The 22,354-nt window shown below is 37.5% G+C and overlaps 1 protein-coding gene and 1 long non-coding RNA gene across 3 annotated transcripts in view; both read right to left on the bottom strand.

The window, feature by feature from the left end:
- The window catches only part of LOC140603694 (uncharacterized), a 35,385-nt gene extending 16,571 nt beyond the window's left edge, over positions 1-18,814 (bottom strand). Inside the window, exon 1 of the long non-coding RNA XR_012006655.1 lies at positions 18,506-18,814. This is a non-coding gene — a long non-coding RNA (uncharacterized lncRNA). The remainder of the gene's footprint in view (positions 1-18,505) is intronic.
- Positions 1-22,354, bottom strand: part of OXR1 (oxidation resistance 1) — a 280,364-nt gene that overhangs the window by 143,732 nt on the left and 114,278 nt on the right. The gene's annotated exons all lie outside the window — the stretch shown is intronic.

The following is a 22,354-nucleotide window of genomic DNA, read 5'->3' as shown; positions in this document are numbered from 1 at the left end:
ATATATTTCTTTTGGAGTAACAGTTATTTAAATACTGAATAACAGACTTGAATGTTTTAAATTTTTCTGCTATTGGTCAACTGTTTTGAGCCAACTGAATATATCATCTACACTGGTTACAAGGCAAGTAATCTCAGTGATCACTGGGATTTTCTTTTCATAGGTTATGTTTCTACTTTTTCAGGAGGTTGAATGTGAGTCTTTGTAATAGTTGCCTAATAGTTACTTTATCATATTCTGAAGCACTTGCAGTGATGGTCTTTCTCATCAGCACCCCCGAGGTTTTCATTTTGGTGAGTTGCTAAGTGGAAATAAACTGTTGTTTCTTGGTTAAATTTTAGTTAAGTATTAGTTACTATTAAGGTGCTTTTTCTTTTTCCACAATCCCCCAAAGCCCCGGGTAGATGTAAAGGGAACATCATGAAGTTGTCTCTGATAATCCTTGCATTCTCCCCTGTTGTGGGGTCATGTGGGAGACCTCATATATTATCAGAGGCCTTACAATTCTACAGAGTCTACAGAGTTGTCTCACCCCATGGTTCCCTGTCAGATCTAAAGGTTACCTTCACACCTGGGTGTGCTCATGCAAAGGAATGTTCACACCTGTGCCTTCCTGAATCACACAGGAATCCGTTATACTATACTAGGGGCAAGAACAGTGGCTACAGGCAAAAATTGTCCTGAAGAATAGCTAAAACTATAGACAATCATGGAAGATAAATGAATTTCACAAGTCACAGTTTGATCGAATATGACCCCAGGCATTCAGCCACTAGTGATCCATAATCCATAACTGATACTAATCCAAATATAATAGCATCTGGCAGGAAATAATACATTCTTCACAGAGTCAGGCTCAATTCAAGGCAGTTACGATTACTCAGAACATGAGGTACCTCCTGTTAATTTTCTGAGAGCAAGATATCCCACAGTTGTGAATTAAATTTTTCAGACTATATTTAAAGAAAAAATTTATACTAAAATTTCATCCTGACTGTATTCCATCTGGATTATATGAATATAAATATTAAACCCTTCAAAATTAGCAATAGTTCTGCTCTTGAGTTTTGTTTTTATATTTTTATGCTTTCCAAAAATAATAAAAGGCGCTAGTTGGAATTACTATCCAGCTATGTAATACATAGCTTTTTCTAGTATTTGTGCTGTTGAAGTGAGCACGTATGTAGTGCATAGCTAAAAACAGTTGCCTTTTGAATTTTGCAACTTTTGGTTCACTTAATGCAAAATATTAAACATTAAGCCAAAATTAAAATATGACCTCAGATATTCATGAACATTCTCATGTTTCATGGGATACATTTGTGTTGCCAGGGAGGCAATTTCACACATTAATAATAATCCCTTTGTGGACTCTCAATATCATGGATCTGCAGAAATGCAGACTTGCCTAGCTATCTGATTATTTTTAGAAAATGCTCTAAAATTAGGGGTTTAAAAAATCACATGCAGTAAGGACTCAGACACCCAGTACACATGTCCAAAAATCTTTAACACCATCATTTATAATGATGATGTTTTCTTTGGTCTGAATTTTTTTTATTAGATTGAAAAATTATATATTTGAGACACTTGTAGTTGTTTTAGAAAAACATTTTGCTTTTAGTTCTTTCCTTCACTGCAGTTCAAGTAGTTAAAATCCCACATTTAAAAAAAATGAGTAGGGGCACCTGGGTGGCTCAGTGGTTAAGCCTCTGCCTTTGGCTCCGGTCGTGATTCCAGGGTCCTGGGATGGAGTCCTGCATCGGGTTCCCCATAGAGAGCCTGCTTCTCCCTCTGCCTATATCTCTGCCTCTCTCTGTGTCTCTCATGAATAAATAAGTAAAATATATATATTTTAAAGATTTTATTTATTTATTCATGAGAGAGAGAAAGGTAGAGACACAGCCTGAGGGAGAAGCAGGCTCCATGCAGGGATCCCGACCTGGCACTCAATCCCGGGTCTCCAGGATCACACCCTGGGCTGAAGGCGGCGTTAAACCGCTGAGCCACCCAGGCTGCCCAATAAGTAAAATCTTAAAAAAAATGAGTAGTAGTTCACAAAGAGTCATAGTTGGAAATTGCTCCTTCCCATTATAGTTCTCTGAACTGCGTTTGTTGTTCTGAATATTCAGGTAAGCAAAATCATCTGCACATTCTGGCTGAGAGTTTTTCTAGGCTTATATATGAAAATAGAAGTAACCTGTATCAAAATCAGAATGCTTATCACTTTTTAAGAACTCATCATGAAGACTCAGCAAGAGTAATGACTGGAGGAATTATCTACTGGACGCTCTGGTCTCAAGCAATGTCCCTGGCATTAAAAAGAGGGCAAGTTCTGTAAAGGCACAGACTGTACATAAATAAGAACTAGTGAGCGGTGGCATGATTCAATCGAAGAAGAGGCACCTGGGCTAATGTCCTGTTTCTGCAACTTCTGTGGATCCTGCGCTCGTGAGAACCAAATGAGACAGTGGGGGGTCAAAGGGCTTCATCTATGTGAAGGCCTTAAGGAAAATTTTCATATCAACCAAATTTTCAAATTAAAATACTCTAGTGTACTTTTCTCCCCATTGGAGCCGGCAATCTGCCACTATTATACCTGGGAGAAGTGATCCAGAATAAGAAGTTCCCAAAGTTCTATTTCTACTGTGGGTGAGAAATGAAAACAAGTGGGCAATGTTGGTACCTACTGAGCCAAATATACATATGACAGGCAAGCTGGACTATCTCGCTTTGAGTTGACCTTCACTGCTAATTGCTCTGATCAAGGGAGTCACAGCCACAAACAAGACAGCTGTGTATATTTTCCACCCACATGTGAGATCTATGCTTAGCAAAGAGAAGATGAAGCCGCAAGTAAGTGACTCTGAAATTAGGAATTAAACTCCAGTGAGCAAACTGGGTTTGTTTCCATGGAATGAAAAGGACAGTCAGAACAGGACAAAAAACTGCCAGATGTTAGAAAGTAATTATCAGATTAGAGGATTTCTAGAGAGGCCCAGAAGAAGAGAGTTAACTTCTTTTCTGGAGTGATGAAGCTGTGAGAACAGGAAGCACTTGGCAGAAGGTGTTTCAAATTAATGACAAGGAGAAAGCTATGGAAGGCCCTTGACTTAGAGGATTTTGAATGGGAGATTCTAGAACTGCAGTTTCCCAAGAGCCTGAACAATTGATTAATCAAGTTTCTTATTCATCAGTTGAAAGACCCATAAGGACCATTAACTGTGCTAAGCACCAGGGATACAGCGAGGGATAAAGACAGTCTCTGCCCTCCAGAAGCTCACAAAGAAACATGCAATTATAGAAGGAGCAATTAGTACTATGATAGGGCTGACCGCAGGGTACTGGGGAAATGTGGGAATGGAAGGCATTGATTTCAGCTTTGGTGGATTCCGGGCAGTTTCACCAGAGGAAGTGATGCCCAAGGGAATCAGAAGGATCTTCTGAGAGTGGCCAAAAGAAGTAACCAAGAACAGCATGTGCAAAGGCCCAGAGGTAGGAGAGAGCTTAGCAAATGGGAAAAAGGAAGCAGCTCAGTATGCCTGGAAAGGGACAGTGACAGTAGACAGTGAAAAGGAACTTGGCAAGAGATGTTGTGAAAGGTAAGCAGAGACCAGATGGTGAAGGGCCCTGTGAATCATGATCAGAGGTTTGGGAAATGAGGAATCAGAGGGAGGCAATGAAGAACCACTGAAAGGTAAGTAACTTGAGCAAATCTCTAAACTTCATTTCTTCACCTAAAAAAATAGAAATAATTCTACTTGTCTCCATCAATTATAATGAATATCAAATAAAAGTGAATGGGAGAACTTTGTAAACTACAGAGCTTTATAGAAATATGCTATAATGTCATTTGTTTCCCTCACTGGAAAAATGCAAGTACCAAAACCAGATAGTCTTTAAGGGGTTTATTTTGTATTTAATGTATCTTCCCCTCTTTCCTTTAAAGATACGTATTCTATCACTATACATACCATGTACCAGTTCTTTACCACTTAGTTTATACTGCTTTGTTAAATAATAACGAAATCAAAACAGAGTGGGAAACTCAGTAAAAAAAAAACACTGCGCTTCTGGGGCACCTGGGTGCTGCCCTTGGTTAAGCGCTGGACTCTTGATTTTGGGTCAGGTCATGATCTCAGGGTTGTGAGATCGAACCCCTTGTCAGGCTCCACGCCAAATGTGCTTGGGATTCTCTCTCTTTCCCTCTCCTTCTGCTCCTCCCCACTCAGGCACTCTCTCTCTCTAGAAAAAAAAAATAAAATAAAATTTAAAAAATACCTTCTTTCCCTCTGCCCCTGCTCTTTCTCAAAATAAATAAATCTTAAAAACAAACAAACAAAAATCACTGTGTTTCCCTCTGCAGATCATTTGTTCCAAAGTCACATGAGGCCCACCTTGAATTGCCTACTTAAAAATACAGTGTACATACCCCCTGGCCCTAGTCCTTCTTTCACTTTTCCCATTGTAGTTACTTCCTCCTAACATACCAGGAAATTTATTAGTTATTAGTTCTTATATATAAGCTCCTTGATGGCAGGGATCTTTATCTTTTTTTTGTTAACTGATGGATCTCTTATACTTAGATGGGTTCTTGGCACTAGTAGCTGCTAATAAATATTCACTGAATTAATGAATAACTAGAAAAAGGGAAGTTCAGTAGACATTTTTGCAAAAATTCCCATTTCAAAAATAACATATGGTAAATTTAAATTGCAAAATTAAGAATAAAAAATTTGAAATAGATTTTCAAAAATCTAAAGCCAAATTCAACAGTTTCTTTTATAAATGTTCCTATTAACTGGTCTCCTCTTACCTGGGTCTCTTAGCCTACAGCAAGACATGCCACAGGCTCCATTTAAATACTCAAGTGTGTGCTGAATTCTAATTTCAGTGAGTTACAGAGAATTCAAATACTGCTCTAAGAGTTTTATTTGCCACCTTTATTGGCTACGCCTTATTCCTATTATGCCTGTGGGCTCATTTACAAGCAAGGAGGAAAGGGCCACTTAAACTATTATCGCATGCAGGTAAAAGTGACCATAGGAAGTAGATAAATGCTGTCTTTATTAATTTCTTCCCTGTGAGGTATAGTTCTAGCACTTTTAAGGGGGGAAATGATGCCTCTATTTGAATAGAGAATACAATGATGTGATTGGTTGTGAATAAAGCAAAAAGCAAGTTCTATGCATGCTTCTTTCTCAGAGTCCTGGGACTAGGACTCTCTTGTAATTTTAAAGCAAGGCAAGGGCTGCGAATTGGGAGCCCACGGGTCACATGTGGGCCACATACAGAATCTTTCACTGGCTACTTTCCCTTCTGGGTAGTACCTGCTCCCACAGGCTGGGAGATTATACAAAACTGAGCACCTTTTAAGGGAAGTGAGAACGGTTCTGGTTCCTTTGTGCCCCACTCTGCTATTGTGTTTCAGAGGTTCCTTTTGACTCTAAACAGCAATAGGAACCCATCCATTATCACCAGGGTCCTTGAGCTTCAGGTTCCACATCTCGTATCACCCCAGGCTGGCATCCCCTGAAATTTTAGGTGTCCATGATTTTTGCTATCATTTACTGAACTTGTTCTTAGAAGAGATTTTGAACTTATTCACATTCAAGATAGAAAGACATGAGAACTTCAAGAAGTCTCCAAACAAGAGCTACAGCTCAAATAAGAAAGTTCTTCAAATGACAAGTAAACAGTAGTTAGGGGAAGAGACTAGTTTTCCAAGGCTTCTGTGGGGGCCCAACATCATGCCTCCATTCTTTTTTTTAAGATTTTATTTATTTATTCATGAGACACACACACACACACACATACACACACACACAGAGAGAGAGAGAGAGAGAGAGAGAGAGAGGCAGAGACACAGGCAGAGGGAGAAGCAGGCTCCATGCAGGGAGCCCAATGTGGGACTCAATCCCAGGTCTCCAGGATCAGGCCCTGGGCTAAAGGCTGCACTAAACCACTAAACCAATGAGCTACCCAGGCTGCCCTCATGCCTTCATTCTTGCGTGGAACCAGGAAAACCCCAGGCTTGACTACTTCCAGGGCAACTTTTACAAACTGCCAAGTGAACTAGATGATCGTTTACTTAATTCTGAGTTAATTTAAAAGATGATGAGACTTTCTCTTACACAATAATAATGGTATTAAAATCTCTCTTAGCCTACTTTACTTGAAGGGTTTACTTTATTGGAAACAATAAAGAAACTAGCCTTCAAATAGAACCACATGTCCTATCAACTGTCAATTAGAGAATAAAAACTAAAGTCTCGACTATCTAATAGACACTTGAGTTTTACTTGCCCTGTTTGAGATTAAGATATGGTAGCTGTTGAGCAGGGCTTGGCAGGACCCTCAACTTCCATTCTTTTCTGCATACAGCCTGGGCAAATAATCAAAACAGAGTCTAAACCTTAAGTTTATGGTCTTACATTTCACAACCAGATTGGGTTAAATCAGAATCAAGTAAACCAGGTTGATGAAGAACCTACTATGTATATGCTCCCACACTAGGTCTACATGCTGTTTAGGATGCAAAGATGAATGCAGTCAATCCCAGCACTATTCTATATGGCACCTGCATGCAAATGACGGGGGGGGGGGGAAGAATTCTTGATGGATGCAGCACACCAACTGGGCTTGGTGTTATGGGGCTCATCAGTTTGATGAGTGGTTGAAGTTGGCTTTCAGTCACATTCATAGACTTGGTTGGGTCTATAACCCCTTATGAAGGGGTCAACATGCACATTCATTCATGGTAGCCCTGCAAGTCCTACTCCTTGATTTCATGATTAGAATCTAACAGCCAATGAGACAATACTTAATGAGTATCCTAGGATAGAGGTTAACACAGGAAAGCTATACTTGAAATACGAGTTCGAAGGATGAGATTTAATTATATACAGTTGAGGGATTGGGAAAAGCTTCACAAAAAAATCTTTAAAAAGAGATTGAAATAGAAAGGAGGAGAGAGCCAAAGGAAGGATTCTAGAGAGAGGAAGATACCTGATAAAAGACAGGACAAAGGAACATGAAGGCACACTTAGGAAACATGATATGGTTCAGTATTACTAGGGTTTATGTAATGTTTATGTACATTATATATAATTTGGGTACACAAGGTGGAAGGCACTGAAGGCCAAAACTGAGGATTCTACTTTTAATTCAGTGGCCATTGTCTCAATTGTTCTTGAGCAGGAGCAGGTGATGAAGATAACAGCTAATAATTATTGATTACTCACAGAGTGCCAGGCATTTTGCTAAGCTCCTGGCATGCATGATCTCATTTAACTCTCATAACAATCCTGTGAAATATATACTATTTATCTCCATTTCACAAATTAGGCAACTGAACTCAGGAAGGTTATGTTCTCATGGCTGGACAGGCTAATAAATGAGAGAGCTGGAGTTAAGACCCTCCATGATTTCATAGCATAAGTGTTCTTCTCATTCAACAAGTTGGAATAATGCTTGGACAGTAATGGGTAAAATTAATGAAAATGGAGAGATAAGGATAGAAAGACTACTGCAATGTTCAGGTGAGAGACAATGAGGATGTGAAATGGCAGTGGGGATGGAAAGGAAAAGCTAATTTGACTGACATTTTAGGAGAAGGGTATTTCAGACTCAGCAACTGGATGTTAAGGAGAGAGAATGTTGGTATCATAGATTTCAATGCAGAATAGCAGTGCTACAGATAAAAATATGAAAAAGGTAGGAGAGAGTTTCCAGGGACAGTTGAGCATTATCGCTGGGGACGTTCAGGTGAAGACATTCGGGAGGCACCACGGCTGGAGTGCTAGCAGGCACATTACAGATGAAAGCCTTGCCCCAGGATAGCAGAACAGATAGACCATATCTCTGGTCACTTTGAGTATAAAGGTTTAGTTTGTCTAGATCATGTGGTTGTGTCCATGTTACCATCCGCTACACATAATTCCTTTTTTGATACAGGATGAATATATATATAGTCACTGAAATCATGGAAAACTTAGTTCTGATTACCTTATTATTTTCAAAGTTCCCCACAACTTAGGGAAACAAGGTTGAGGATTCTCTCTCATTCCACTGTAATTCTGCTGCTGCATTCATGGAACAAAAGGGTTTGATTCAGTGCTAATCTAGATAATGTGATATAAAGTAGGTAAGGAGTTTCGGAACAATTTACTCAAAATTTGGGCAGGGAGGAAATTTTCAAGTAAAAGGAAATCGGAAGTATTGAGAAATAAAAGCACCACACCTTATTTCTGGGAAGAAAGCTTAGGATTAAAATAGGGCTTTATGTTTACAAACATGGGAATCTGGTTTTCATATTTTTCTAAAAAGCAGTACTAAAAGAAATCTGCTAACTACATGATGTGGGACTCTAGATTTGTTAGGATCAAGCTGAAGACATGGAGATTTAGTTGGCTACAAATCCAATCCTATCCAATGGACATATGAGAAAGAAAAGAGGAGGGAGCCCTCAGGTGCATTTGATGGCGTGATGTGTGACTAAGAGAAGTTATGGTTCCCTTGTCAGAGGAGATTTATAGTAGCCTGCCCAGTGCGGGGGAGCCACCCTGTGAGGGGGGACACTGACAAACCAGAGAACCTAAGAAAGCAACCTGGCTGAAAGCCTTAGAGAAGGGCTGGAGAACTAGGAATGTTAGGCCTTGAGAAAAGGAAGGAGGTCTAGGTGGGAAAGAAATTATCATTCCTCACTAGTTCCCTTTACCAATTCTTGTCCTCCTACAATCTATTTTCTTTTCAATATCAAGAGCAGGCTCCTTATCAGGAATAAGGTTATTCCTCTGATGACAATTCTCCAACAATATCTTGTAATTTAGAATAAAATCCAAGCTCCGTAGCATGACCTAGCCTCTGTTCTTTCCCTTGCATTCTTCTCTAATACAGCCATGTGCCTTTTTTTTTTTTTTTTTTTTCACCTAGATATTCCAAACTCACTGCCACTTCTGGGCCTCTGCACATGCTGTTCCTTCTACCTGGCTTGCTGTCCCCTCGATCTTCAAAAGCTTGGTTTCTCCTCTTCAGTGCCATCTCCCTAGAGAAGACTGCCCTAAATACCTCTGGAGTCAGAGGGGTTCTGTTTCAAGTCCAGGTTCCTCCTCTTAGCATCATTCTGGCCTTGCCTCAGTATCTTCATCTGTAAGGTTTAATAGCTACTTGAGAGTTGCTATGAGAATCCAATGAAGCAAATCACAGAAAGCACTCTGAGCAGAGCCCTTAGCTTGCTCTTCTCATAGTAACTCATAAATATTAGTTATCATTATTATTATTTAATGTACCAATCATAACCTTAAATGATTCTATTTATTGGTATTTTTTCCTTATTTGTTGGCTATTTACCTACACAAGAATATGAGTTTTATCAGTACAGATTTCTTGGTTTTCACTTACCCATTTTGAGTGCTTCTAATAGCACCAGGCTCATAGTAGGCACCCAATAATTTGTTGACATTTAATAGGGGAAGGACAATGTGGCAAAGCAGGAAGAAGTGGATTTTCAGTAGCCTAATCCTAAATTTTCCACGATTAGTGTCACCTTGGTCACTCCAGGGCCTCAGTTTACTCTTTAGTATGACTTTATAATAGGAGATTTGGCTTGTTAATTTTAGGATATGATGGGTGAAAAAATAAAGTGATGCATCATGCAGCAGGGGGCAGCACTGTGCAAAAATGCACCAGTAGCTTGAAGACCTGGATTCCTCTCCTTTCAACAGAATAACTTATATTTAAATATTCCATCAAGCCATTACATCCTGCAAGATAAAAACAACAACAACAACAACAACAACAAAACCAGTGATACCCTTAGAGACATGATGTGTAAACTCTTTGTTTCCTGTAAAAATAGAGTTTTCAATACAAGGATTAAGAAAGACTCATTCTTGCCTTCTGATTTTATTTCCAAATGGGAAGCAGTTACTCATGGGACCTACAAGAATCAGATTTAAAAACTGTGGTGGTGGTGGAAGTAATAGCTACAGTTCCACTTTACTAGCTGTATGACTTGGGATGTTGGGAATAAGAGGTAAAAGGTAGCTTATCTATAATAATACTATTTAATTCTCAGACCAACCCTATAACTTGTAGATATTAAAACACCAAACAATGAGAGATTAGATAATTTGTCTAAGACCATGCAGCTCAGAAATCCAAACTGTGATAGGAAGTTTTAAACTATTATGTCATATTGTAAGCAACTGCTTGGTTTGGGGTAACTGGCTGGCTTAGTTGGAAGAGTTTGCGGCTCTTGATCTTGGGGTTGTGAGTTTGGGCTCCACACTGGGTATAGAGATTACTTAAATAAATAGAGCAACTTAAAAAAAATAAATACTTCACTCTTAAAAAAAAAAGAGAGATTGCTTGGTTTAAAAGTAAACGAGGGATTAGATGAATTTCTTGTAAATAAATGAAAACAAAGAAGCAAGAAATGTATTCCTCCTTTGCTTGAAAAGATAGATCATTAAATAAGAGATTCAGTGTTCAGGTAACACAGTATCTGGAAGTGCTGCCAAAAGTAACTCAAGATAGCTTAGGTGTCCTTCTGAGATCTATCTCATACCATCATCTTGCTTGCTTTTTTATTGAGGTTGTTTATATTTAGGACATGGTTCAGCTAGGCTTACCTTCATGGGCCCATCATTTTGAATAATGTCTTATCTAAATCAGTATCTTTGCTTTCTCTGTCTGCAGGCATTCTAGTACCTGTGTTATTGTTTTTTTTTCTCTTTTCCTCTGGCTTAAAGACACTGGTAATGCTCATCAGTTCATACATTAAGCTTTCCATCTAGAAGTGACATAAAAAGGAAAAACATACCAGAAAGAGAAGGAAATGTGCAGAAGGAGATCCAGAGAGGTTTCACGAAGAGGGAGAGGTGAACAGCCAGGTAGTAGAGTTGATATAAGTTCAGCAGCAGCCCTATATGTGTACACTCATTACACAGAAACCCACCAACGATCACACATGGACCTGTTTGGGCTTCTAAGAGAAGTTTAGCCTGTTATTTGAGAACATTGTTTATTCAAAGTCCATCTTAAAAAAACAACTGTAAAGTTGTTTTGTATTTTCAAATTCAGCTATAGAAGCATGACCAAGCAGGTTTTCCAGAATATTCCTGTGAACCTCCAGTGGGCCCAGAGTACTGCTTGGTACGTGTATGCTTTTTTCCTATTATGCACTCTCCCATTCTCCTAGAAGGGGATTTCCCACCATTTCTTTTCTCCTAAAAAAGCCCTCATAAACTCCTTCCATTCATATTCTCAACTGATGATCTTGCTAATCGAATTTATGGAACAAAGTGAAGCATTCAGAGAACTTGCATAGACTCTCAGCACCACGTCGTGCCTCCTACTGGCACCTGCACCCACTCACTCAGCTTTCTCATATACCATTTTAAGCTCATTTAGCTCCCTCTCCCCTCACCTATTCAAAGAATCCTTCTGCAACTCTGAACTGCACATTGTCACATTTCCCCCTCCTTGCTGGATTATTCTCATTCACATAAAAACATGTGTTTATTTCTCCCATCCTAAAAAACAGCCCTCTCTTGACCCAATTTACTCCATCAACGAGCACTCCCTTCTTCTGCACCCCTCTGCAGAAAGACTCCTTGAAATAATCTATATTTGGCATTTTTAATACTTCTATGTTCTCTTAAATCTGGTCCAGTTGGGCTTCCAGGTTGACTATTGCCCTGAAACTGTTCTTGTTCAAGTCTTCAAAGTTCTTGAGCTTCATAAAACCAATGGTCATCTCAATTCTCATTCAGCACCTTGACCTCTACACCTCCTTCCTCAAACACTTCCTTTGCTGGCTTCTGGGATATCACAATTTCCGTTTTTCTCCTACTGCACTGGTTGCTCCTTCTGTCTCTTTTGCCAGGTCTTCTTCTCCCCAAACTGGAGACACCTAGGCCTCAGTTCTTGGTCATCTATCCATGCTCACTCTTTTGGTGAGCTCATCATGGTTTCTGTTATCATCTACATATTGAAAACTCCCAAAGCTATATTTCCAGCATAGATTTCCCCTCAAAATCCCAGATTCATATAGCCAACCTGTGTATTCTCCACTTTTATCCCCTACTGGACATCTCAAAGTTAACATGTTCAGAAATAAACTCATGAATTCTCTGCAAATCCACTCCACCTCATATTTCCCATTTCACATGAGAGACAATCCATTTGCTTGGGCCACAAACCTTGGAGGAATACTGAACTCATTTTATCTTTACTTTCTCTTTACTCTCTCAAACCCCACATCCTATCTATCAGGAAAATCTACTGGCTCTTAATTTAAAATATAAACAGAATGTGAGCACTTATTGGCATCACTACCATCTTGGTCTAAACCACCACCACTTCCCACCTGAATCACAGCAATAACTTCCTAACTGGTCTGTCTGCTTCTATTCTTGTTGGTTCAATGGTCTATTTTTCCATTTCAGTTAGAATAAGTCTTTTAAATGTAAGTCAGATCTTGCCATTTCTTCACTCAAAATCATTCATTGCTTTTGTTTCACTCTGGGTAAGGGCTGTAGTCCAACAATCCAGAATAAAAGCTTCTAAGATGCTATATGTTGTGACGCCCATTATCTCACCAAACTTATCTCCCATTTTTTCTCCCCTGTTCGTTTCATTCCAATTACACTCACTTGTATGTTTCTGAAATACATAAAGCAAGCTCCTGCCTCTGGGCCTTTCTTTCTGTCTTTCTAGAATTCTATTTCCCCAGGTATTTGCATTGCCAGCCCCTCACCTCCTAAAAGTCTTTGCTCATCTTTGTTATCTTCTTAATGAGACTTACCCTACTACTATTAAATAAAATCACAACACACCCCTTCCTGGCACTCCATCCATTTTCTTTACTCATTACCACTTATCACTTAATTTATTACACAGTTTACTTATTTATGATGTTCATTTTCTTATCTTTATCTACTTACACATAAGCTCCAAGAACCAGATTACTATAATATGTAGAACGGTGAATAATGAGATAATGTAAATTTTTTTAAACTAGACAGAAAATCAGGCAGAAAATATAACTTGTAATCTGGATAATAGGTATATAACCTAGTAAATTAGTTCAGACAAAAGCTGCCTGAGATGATAGGAGAAAAAAATGAATAAAGGAACATGTGATTTACTAGGTTGTTAAGAAATGGGGTGGGCTTGAAAAGTCCCATTAAAAGAAGAGATTTGGCTTGTTAACCTGTATTTTGGTAGATTTATCTAGAAGTAGCACTAAGAAACCCAGAGTCCCCATCCACAACCCAAATGAATGACCGTTATTATAACAGACTTAAGATGATGATAATGATCTCCTTGGTTGAATCACATTTTTTAACACCAGGAAAGCATACCAAAAAAGTAGAGATGATGAAGAAATAAATATTACTCAAACTGGGTTTACATGAATCTTCTACAATGTGATGATATGATTACATTTTGTCTCTTTATAATCTTAGTTTTAATTTTTATCGAAGTTTCATATGAACTAAAGAAGCCAACAGTTAGTTCTCTTGGGCTTCTTAGAAGATAAAGCACTTCCTTTAATCTCTTTCTTTTTCCACTCCTCAGAGCCAACCTTGAACTCTCTCCATTCTGAGCTGCTCCAGCCTGGACTGCTATTGTCAAGAATAGCTATCTTAGTGGAAATGCCCTTCAGGAGATCCCCATCATTTCTCCCTTATGAGTATCTCTGGTTTCCTGGATTCTATACCTTTCTATTTTTTGCTTTATTTTCTTACATTGATGGAGCACCCAAGAAAGGGGGTATGGGAGGGAAATTTTAAAGACATGCATGTACAAAAATGGCTTTATTCTACTCTTACATATTATTTATAATTTTAGTAAAACTTTTAGTAGAAAATAATTCACCATTGGAATTTTGAAGGCATACTCCATTGTCTTCCAGTTTCCTGTAGAGAAATTCTATACCATTCTGATTCTTGATCCAGTAAATAAATACGTCCTCCAGAAGATATAAGGATCTTTGTCACAAGTTTTCTTAAGTTTCGCGATAATATGCCTGGGTGTGGGTTTATTTTTATTCATTGTTCTTGGAATTGGGACCTTTCAACTTGGAAACTCAAAGTCTTTCAGTTCTGGGGCATTTTTATGAGTTATTTCTCTGGCTTTTCTCCACTCTATTTTTCCCCTTGTCTCTTTTTTCAAACTCTTATTTGGATAATGGACTTCCATGACTGGTCCTCTAATTTTCTTATTTATTTTTCTCTTCTTTTCATTTTTATCCTTTTGTTTTACTTTGGGGAAGATTTCCTTCAAAAAGCTTTGCTGAGTTTTTCATCTATGCGATCATATTAGAGCTTTTATTTTTTGTTTTGGAATATTCCTTCTTGCATCAGCCTATTTTGGTTTTATGGATACAAAATATTTGGCGGAGAATATTAATGATGGGGCACCCAGGTGGCTCAGTGGCTGAGTGTCTGCTTTTGACTCAGGACATGATCCCGAGGTCCTAGGATTGAGTCCCACATAGGGGGCTCCCTGCAGGGAGCCTACTTTTCCCCCTGCCTATGTCTCTGCCTCTCTCCCTGTGTCTCTCATGAATAAATAAAGTCTTTAGAGAGAGAGAGAGAGAGAGAGAGAGAGAGAATATTAATGATGTTTTAGAAGACCCTCTTCCCTCTTATATCTTCTGTTCTTCCAAATATTTTTTTATGTGCATTTGGTTTGGTCAATACGCTCATATTGGAAGCTGTAACTTAAGAGTGCTTAAATTAAGAATTTAAGAGTGCTTAAATTCTGGAATGCACCTCAACACCTTTCCCATTTAAGAGCAGAACATGAAAAAAGCTTATTGGCAATGAGGCTTGCAGTCTGTACTCTTTATTGTAAGATTCTCTAGTGGAGCTGATTCATAGAATTCTTAATATCTATAACTTTAAGTCTTTTCTCTTGCATCAATATACTTTATAAACAGACTTTTTGTCTTATCTTTCTGACTCAATATCAGCAACTATCTTTTGAGAACCCTTTACTACAATTTGGCACCTCTTAACTTTTCTGCTAGTTCCTCTGTCTCCTAAACTATCTGCTTTCCAGCTTCCAAAATTATTGCTATTATTTCCTTTTTTTTTTCTTTGTCCTATGTTTCCTTCTTTTTAAAAAATCACTTTACTGTCATTTAAGTTGAGTATTGAAAAGAAACAAACTTTAATGGTTATATTTCATCTGCCATCTCTAACTGGAAGTCTTGCTACCAGGTATGATTTTAAGATGTTTCACGGGTTTACGAGAATCTAATTTACTATACATCTATAGATTTGATTTATTAGTCTTATAGGAGTTAAGTACCTAGGAAGTATTGGCTTATTGTATTTTAAGTTTGCCCCAGTAGGCATTTGTAGTGTTTGTTTAAAAAGTATAGTTTAAAATGTTTAAAGAAGCTTATTTAACGAGGTTTGTAAATGGGAATAAATCTTTTTTTTTTGGGGGGGGGATAAATTTCAAGGGAACTTAATCTGTTAAATTTATGAGTTAATGGAATCAAGTAAGTATGTTTTTATGCAAAAATACCTAGACTTAGAATTGTGCTTAAATCTTAAGAAAAACATGTGCTTTAAATAGTCTTTTCCGCAAAACACAATCCTTTCTCCAAACTAAAAACCTAATTGATGAACTTGGAGGACATTATGCTAAGTGAAAAGTCAGAACAGAAGAGTAACTACTACATGATCCCACTTATATGAGCAATCCAAAATAGCCAAGCTCACAGAAGTAGAGTAGAATGGTGCTTCTAGGGGCTTGGGAGAATTATTAGTCAGAGGGTAAAAAGTTTCAGTTATGCAACATGAGTAAGTTCTAAATATCTACTGGGCAACATATTGTGCATAGTTAACAATAGTGTATTGTATACTAAAAAAAAAAATCTAAGAGGGTAGATCTTATGTTAAGTGTTCTTATCATAAGAATAAGTAAGTGAGAAAGGGGGAGAAAACTTTTGGAGGTGATGGGTATTTATGGGATAGATAGCCTCATGGATACATACTTACCCCTAAACTAACCAAGTTGTAAACACAAAAATATACTGCTTTTTGTATATCAATCATTACCGCAAAATAGTTTTTCGGTTTTAAAAAAAAATCCTAATTGATGGGAATAAGAAAAAAATAGCATATATAGAAGTCATAAAAGTAGAACTTTGTTTCAGTTTTGGCTGAGGACCTCAAGGTTAAAACTGTGAAGTAGGTACCAAATATCTCCATATCCTGAAAGTGATGCTAGGAGACTATAACATTGGTTTGGCCAGCATTGGCCCACCACACACCTAAAGAGTATGAAACAATTGATATGAAAAATGCCAAAAATATATTCTTTGGAGAAAGTGGTCAGTATATTGTGTTTCCACCCCCAGCCCCATATGGTTTGGGCAAGGACTAGGGATATCTTCCTCTACATATCAAACCAAGTGAGAGTCTTCAAAGGGACTAGAGAACCTAGCTGCAGCAGGCTGGCCAGAGAAAGAGAAGGAATCTGTGTAGGCATTGAGCTTCACTCCCACCAATGGCAAAGCAAAGTTGTCTATTTTGTGGAAAACAGATGCTATGGTAGGGTACTACCAAGATGCCACAGTAGCTAATTCTGTGGAAATGTTTTAAAGGGGGTCTCATGCAAAAGAAGCACCTAGTGAGCAAAAGGGTACTCCAGAGGACATCTGAGGTGCTGGCAGGTTAGAGTAATTATATGTAGTTAAGCATCCTCTGGCATAATTCTTACAACTCCATAGAAACCCATCCACTACCTGAAATGAGTATTATAACAAAACAAGTCAAATAGCTTGTTTGGCTATGTTATTAGTATTAGTATCCATCAGAAAATGGTGCTCCCTTGTTACTTCATTGAGGAAAACTTTGTTAGACTAGAAAGAAATAGAATATTGTTATATAGTTGCACATTACTTATTATTTTCCAACTATTACTAAACGATCCCCTGGAAAAGTCAAAGGCCTCTACTTTTCTCTATTCTATCCCCATTTTCTCTAAGAAATCTCCTATTTGTTTCATGGCCGCTTTGTGACAAATTCCATAGAGTTCTCCAAATTCTCACTATATTATACATTAATGACTCCTTCATAAAATAAGCCTGTTAGTCAAGTGATAAGCTTCAGCAGTTACTTCTATTTTTTTTTTTTTAAGATAGCTTTTTTTTTTTTTTAATTTTTATTTATTTATGATAGTCACAGAGAGAGAGAGAAAGGCAGAGACACAGGCAGAGGGAGAAGCAGGCTCCATGCACCGGGAGCCTGACGTGGGATTCGATCCCGGGTCTCCAGGATCGAGCCCTGGGCCAAAGGCAGGCGCTAAACCACTGCGCCACCCAGGGATCCCAGCAGTTACTTCTAAAAACAGGAAATACATGCTGCTGTTTATTGCTTCATGAGTTTTTTTTTCTACTTTATAGAATGTACTATTTTCCCTCCAACTTTGTCATTACACAACATTTTCCATAAATTTAATAAGGTATTTGGCTTTTTAAGATTAGCAAAGGCTAAGTTGAAATGTTGTAAAAGACTATTTTTATTTAAAAATAAAAGTATTCTCCATTGTTGAATACTAACCATCAACAAGAAATTATAGAAAGCTTTATAATGGCAGAGACATTTCTATTTCATTCATCATGCTAGATAATCATAACACAGAATATATATGGAAAAGCAAATTACATTGTCCTCAGTTTTGCTACTTTTAGATGTCTCACAGAAAAAGTTCCTGTTTTTAGCTTATTATTGACTTTTACTCTTATAGTTCCACATATTCTTGTCTTATGTAACTGGAGACAGTTTTTTGTTGTTGTTGTTTTTTTTTTTTTTTTTTTTTGGTTTGTTATTTTTATTTCTTTTCAAGTGAGCTACCCTGAGTTTTGGCCAATATTTGTTTTTCTTTATATTAAAAAATATGTCTTACTATGTTTTTTTATCAATTATTTTTATAAATTCTCTGATAACATTAGTCACTAGCTATACAAGGTGAAATTTTCTGATTTCTTTCCACACTAACAATTCTTTTAAGAATATTAATATTGTTATCTTATTGTGAATACATGTGACATTAAATATATTACAATTTCACTTTGTTCCTCTGTTCTAGTGTTTAGAATGAAAAAGATATTCGCTCCTAGAAGTTTCTACTAGTGAAATGAGAAATGTAAACAAGAAAAAAATCGAACAATAGAAATAAGATAAATGTTTTTAAGAGCTTTCTTTTAAAACTTATACCACAGTATCACAATATTAGAGACAACTAACATAACTAGTGCTTTTTTCTTAAAGTCAAAGATTGGCAATTTCTAGTTACTTACTCCATAATTGGGTCACTATACAAATATCCATATCCACTGTTACTTGCATAAGATCCTATCATTTGGTTAATTTCCATATTTCACTAGCAGGACTAGCTTTCCTGCACCTAATGATTGATCTTTCAAAGTAAATGAGAAATAGAAAAATAGAAAGGCATGATTACAGAAACTTACTTCTCAGCTTCATGGATATTGGGCATATTTCCTTGGAATTCAGCCTTCTGCAGTGGTGGGTTGGTGACTTCTCTTTCAAGCATTCTTGCTATTTCACTGGGTTTATTTCCATCCTAAATTCTACATCTCCAAGTACAAAGTGTCTTTGAATAGCACCATTTTTTTTCTCCATCTTTAGCAGATTGTCAAAGTGAGAAGTCTACACCTTCCCACTTGTCTCCCTCTGACTAATTTTAAGAAGCTTTTAGAGCTGGGTAAGACAGTGGTAGCCAAAAGAATGAAGAAACAAGTATGTGTTTTAGGTTCAAAAGAGCAAGTTACTCATTTACTCAAGGAATGTTCTGGGAAATATTTAGCTCCTAAAATTAAACATTTAGAGGGCTTCAATGATATTACATTTTTTGAAATCAGATTGCTTCATCAAAAAACTGAAAAAGATACAATTTTTACAGACAATAACAAGTGTTGACGAGGGTATAGAGAAATTTGAACCCTAGTGCACTGTATGTAGGACAGTGAAATGATGCAATCACTATGGAAAACAATGGGGGGGGGTTCTCAAAAAGTTAAAAATGGAACTACCAAAAGATCCAGAAATACTACTACTGTATCTACATATACAAGGATTGAAAACAGGGTCCCAAAGAGATATCTGCACACTCACATTCAAGTAGCACTTGAATAGACAAGAGTTGGAAGGAACCCAATGGCCACTAACTGATAAATAGATAAATGAAATGCAGTATGTACCTGCAGTAGAATAATATTCAGCCTTAAAAAGGAAGGAAATCTTGTCACATGCTCCAATATGGATGAACCTTGAGAACTTTATGCTAATAAGCATACGGGCTTTTATTTTCACTAATAAGTGAAATAAGCTAGTCACAAAAAGACAAATACTGTATGATTCCAGTTGTATAATCAATCTTAAGTAGTCCGATTCAAAGAACAGAAAGTAGAATGACAGTTACCAAAGGCCAGCATTAAGGGGATAAGGGGAAATGGGAAAAAGTTAGTTTTACGGGTGTAACATTTTTGACATGCAAGATGAAAAAGTTCTGAGAATTTTGATGCAAATATTTTTAACACTATTGAATTGTACACTTAGAAGTGGTTAAGATGGTTTAAAAAAAAGATAATTGGAATGAACCTTATTTAAAATATTCTCAGTGTATCATTCTGTGTATTTAGAGTGACAGCTGCCAGTCAGTCATACACAAGAAGAAAATGCTGGTCATCAGTATAAGTTGAATCACAAACAGTGATTACATGCAGCTGGCTGGAAGTACATGGTCAGTCGGAATGCACACGCTTTCGCTGTAGGCCTAGGATGACACCAGAATCTGGGTGCTGCCACAAGACTAGTGAAACCTTTTGGAGTTTTAACCCATCATTGTTACCCTAAACTTCAAGGAATTGAAGAAATACACACTTATTAATGCTAAATTATATGAAATCAAGAAGATATAGCACTGTGATTAAAAATATGGGCCCAGAGCTGTTTCAGAGTGTGAAATCTTAACAACCCCCCCTCCCTTAGTAGAGACAGTGTGACTTTGGACAAATTACTTTTTCTCTCATCCATTTAGTGAAAATGTTGTAATTACTTTGTGGGGTTCTCATGAGTAGTACAGCAGATGAATCATGTAAATGCTTACAATGGCACCTGGCATGTAATAAACACTGAAATCTTGGCTATTGTCATATCTCCTCCCATGCCCTCTCTCTATTTTTTTCTTCTCTCCCCTTTTCTGTAAGAGATACCTGAAGCTTAGAGATTTTCTTTTCAATATTCTGAGTGGGAAAATAAATCAAAATGTTTTAGTGAGTCTCTAAAATCAGATTTTATAATTACTTTGATTTGTAGATTACTTGTTTTCTTCAAATAATAAGGTATTAAGTATTCAAATATTAATGGTATTCATCTTTCCCATTGTTACTTTCAAACTCTATGATATTCTATGAAGTAGCAAGAGAATGTTGGCATCACCTTGCAGTAATGGAAAGAATACTAAATTTGGGGTAATAAATTTGTTGATTCTAGCTGTGTTACACTGGACACATGTGAACTTTACATTTTGGATCAGTCTCCTCATATAGAATTAGATCAATTTCTATTGAAATCCTGAAGTAGAGGCACCTAAGTGGCTCAGGAGTTGGCTGTCTGAATTTGGCTTAGGTCGTAATCCCGTGGCCTGGGATCTAGTCTAGCATCAGGCTCCCTGGGGGGTGGGGGGTGGGGGGGCTGCTTCTCCCTCTGCCTAGGTCTCTGCCTCTCTCTCTCTGTGTCTCTCATGAATAAATAAATAAAATCTTAAAGAAATCTTGCAAGTAAATGTGATCAATTGTGATCATCCTTACAAAAAAACTCTACAAACCCTAGTAAGTTCTTTGGAGTTATTTGATAATTAAAATGTATGATTGGAAAAAAAAATAAAATGTATGATTGGATTAAGAATGATTTATCTCCCTATCTATCTAAAGGATGTATATTATTGGTAACTGTTCATTGTGGAGTCACTGTCTAGGGCAAAAAAACGTTAAGCCAATTACATGCAGATTCACTTTTATGGGTGAAAATAGTATTTCTTGCCTGGTACATGGATCTAAATACAAACCCAGCTAGACCGTTAATTGCTTAACCCAGCAACCTGGCTTTGGAACAGGCTGTTCTAAGATCTCTATTCTGGTTACTGCTTCTTCCAGATTCCTAACAATCGCTGGGCCTTTCAAACACAGACTGAAATTACATTTTGAAGGATTTTATTAAGTAGTGATTTTTCTCCCTATTTTCATTATGGAAATAGATGCCACATAGAGATGGAGGGTCCATTTGTTGTGTAAGTAAGCTATGTCTACTTAATAACCTTCCCCTAATATTAATAAGTCAGGAAAATAGTCATTCAGACATAATGTTCAGTTGTAGATATCAACAAAGTCATCAAGTGGGATTATAGAAGGGTAACATAAACATTGCTAATATCTGAGTGTTTTTTTCTGTGCTGAACAATTCTAAGCAATTTACATGGATTATTCAACTTAATCTTTATAAAAATTTTGAGGCAGATATGTGGTATTCATATGATTCTTAAGAAAACTGAGGTAGAGAGAAATCCTATAGAAGTTTGCCTAAGGTCACACAACTAGTAAATGATTGAACCAAGATTTGAGCTCAGTCTGTTCTGACTCCAAAGCCAACAAACTTAGCCATAAAGCTTTATTTTTTAAAAATTTTTAAATTTTTAAATTTTTTAAAAGATTTTATTTATTCATGAGAGAGACACACACAGAGAGAGGCAGAGACATAGGCAGAGGCAGAAACAGGCTCCATGTAGGGAGCTCAAAATGGGACTCGATCCTGGGACTCCAGGATCACACCCTGAGCTGAAGGCAGACACTCAACCACTGAGCCACCCAGGCATCCCAGCCATAAAGCTTTATAACATTCTTCCCTGAGTACTCAAAGATAACCAGACATATAAAAATAGTCACCTACTTCTCCCACTTTGGCCTAAGCTTTTCTATTTATTTAAGTAGAGGTGGGGAATCCCTGGGTGGCTCAGCGGCTTACTGCCTGCCTTTGGCCCAGAGAGTGACCCTGGAGTCCTGGGATCAAGTCCCGCATCGGGCTCCCTGTGTGGAGCCTGCTTCTCCCTCTGCCTGTGTCTCTGCCTCTCTCTGTGTCTCTCATGAATAAATAAATAAAATCTTTAAAAAATAAGTAGAGGCTGGCAGGCTTGGGAGGCAGCAAGGCCAATGCTAACTCTAGTCTTAGGGAAGATGGAAGGATACATAGGAGAACCAGAATTTTGAGGCATTTCAAGTGTCAAAGAACAGCAATTATACGAT

This window comes from Canis lupus, chromosome 14 (assembly GCF_048164855.1).
Source record: "Canis lupus baileyi chromosome 14, mCanLup2.hap1, whole genome shotgun sequence".
In the NCBI taxonomy this organism is placed as follows: domain Eukaryota; kingdom Metazoa; phylum Chordata; class Mammalia; order Carnivora; family Canidae; genus Canis; species Canis lupus.
The sequence above is the reverse complement of the archived record's forward strand: the minus strand, read 5'-3'. Positions and strand labels throughout refer to the sequence as shown.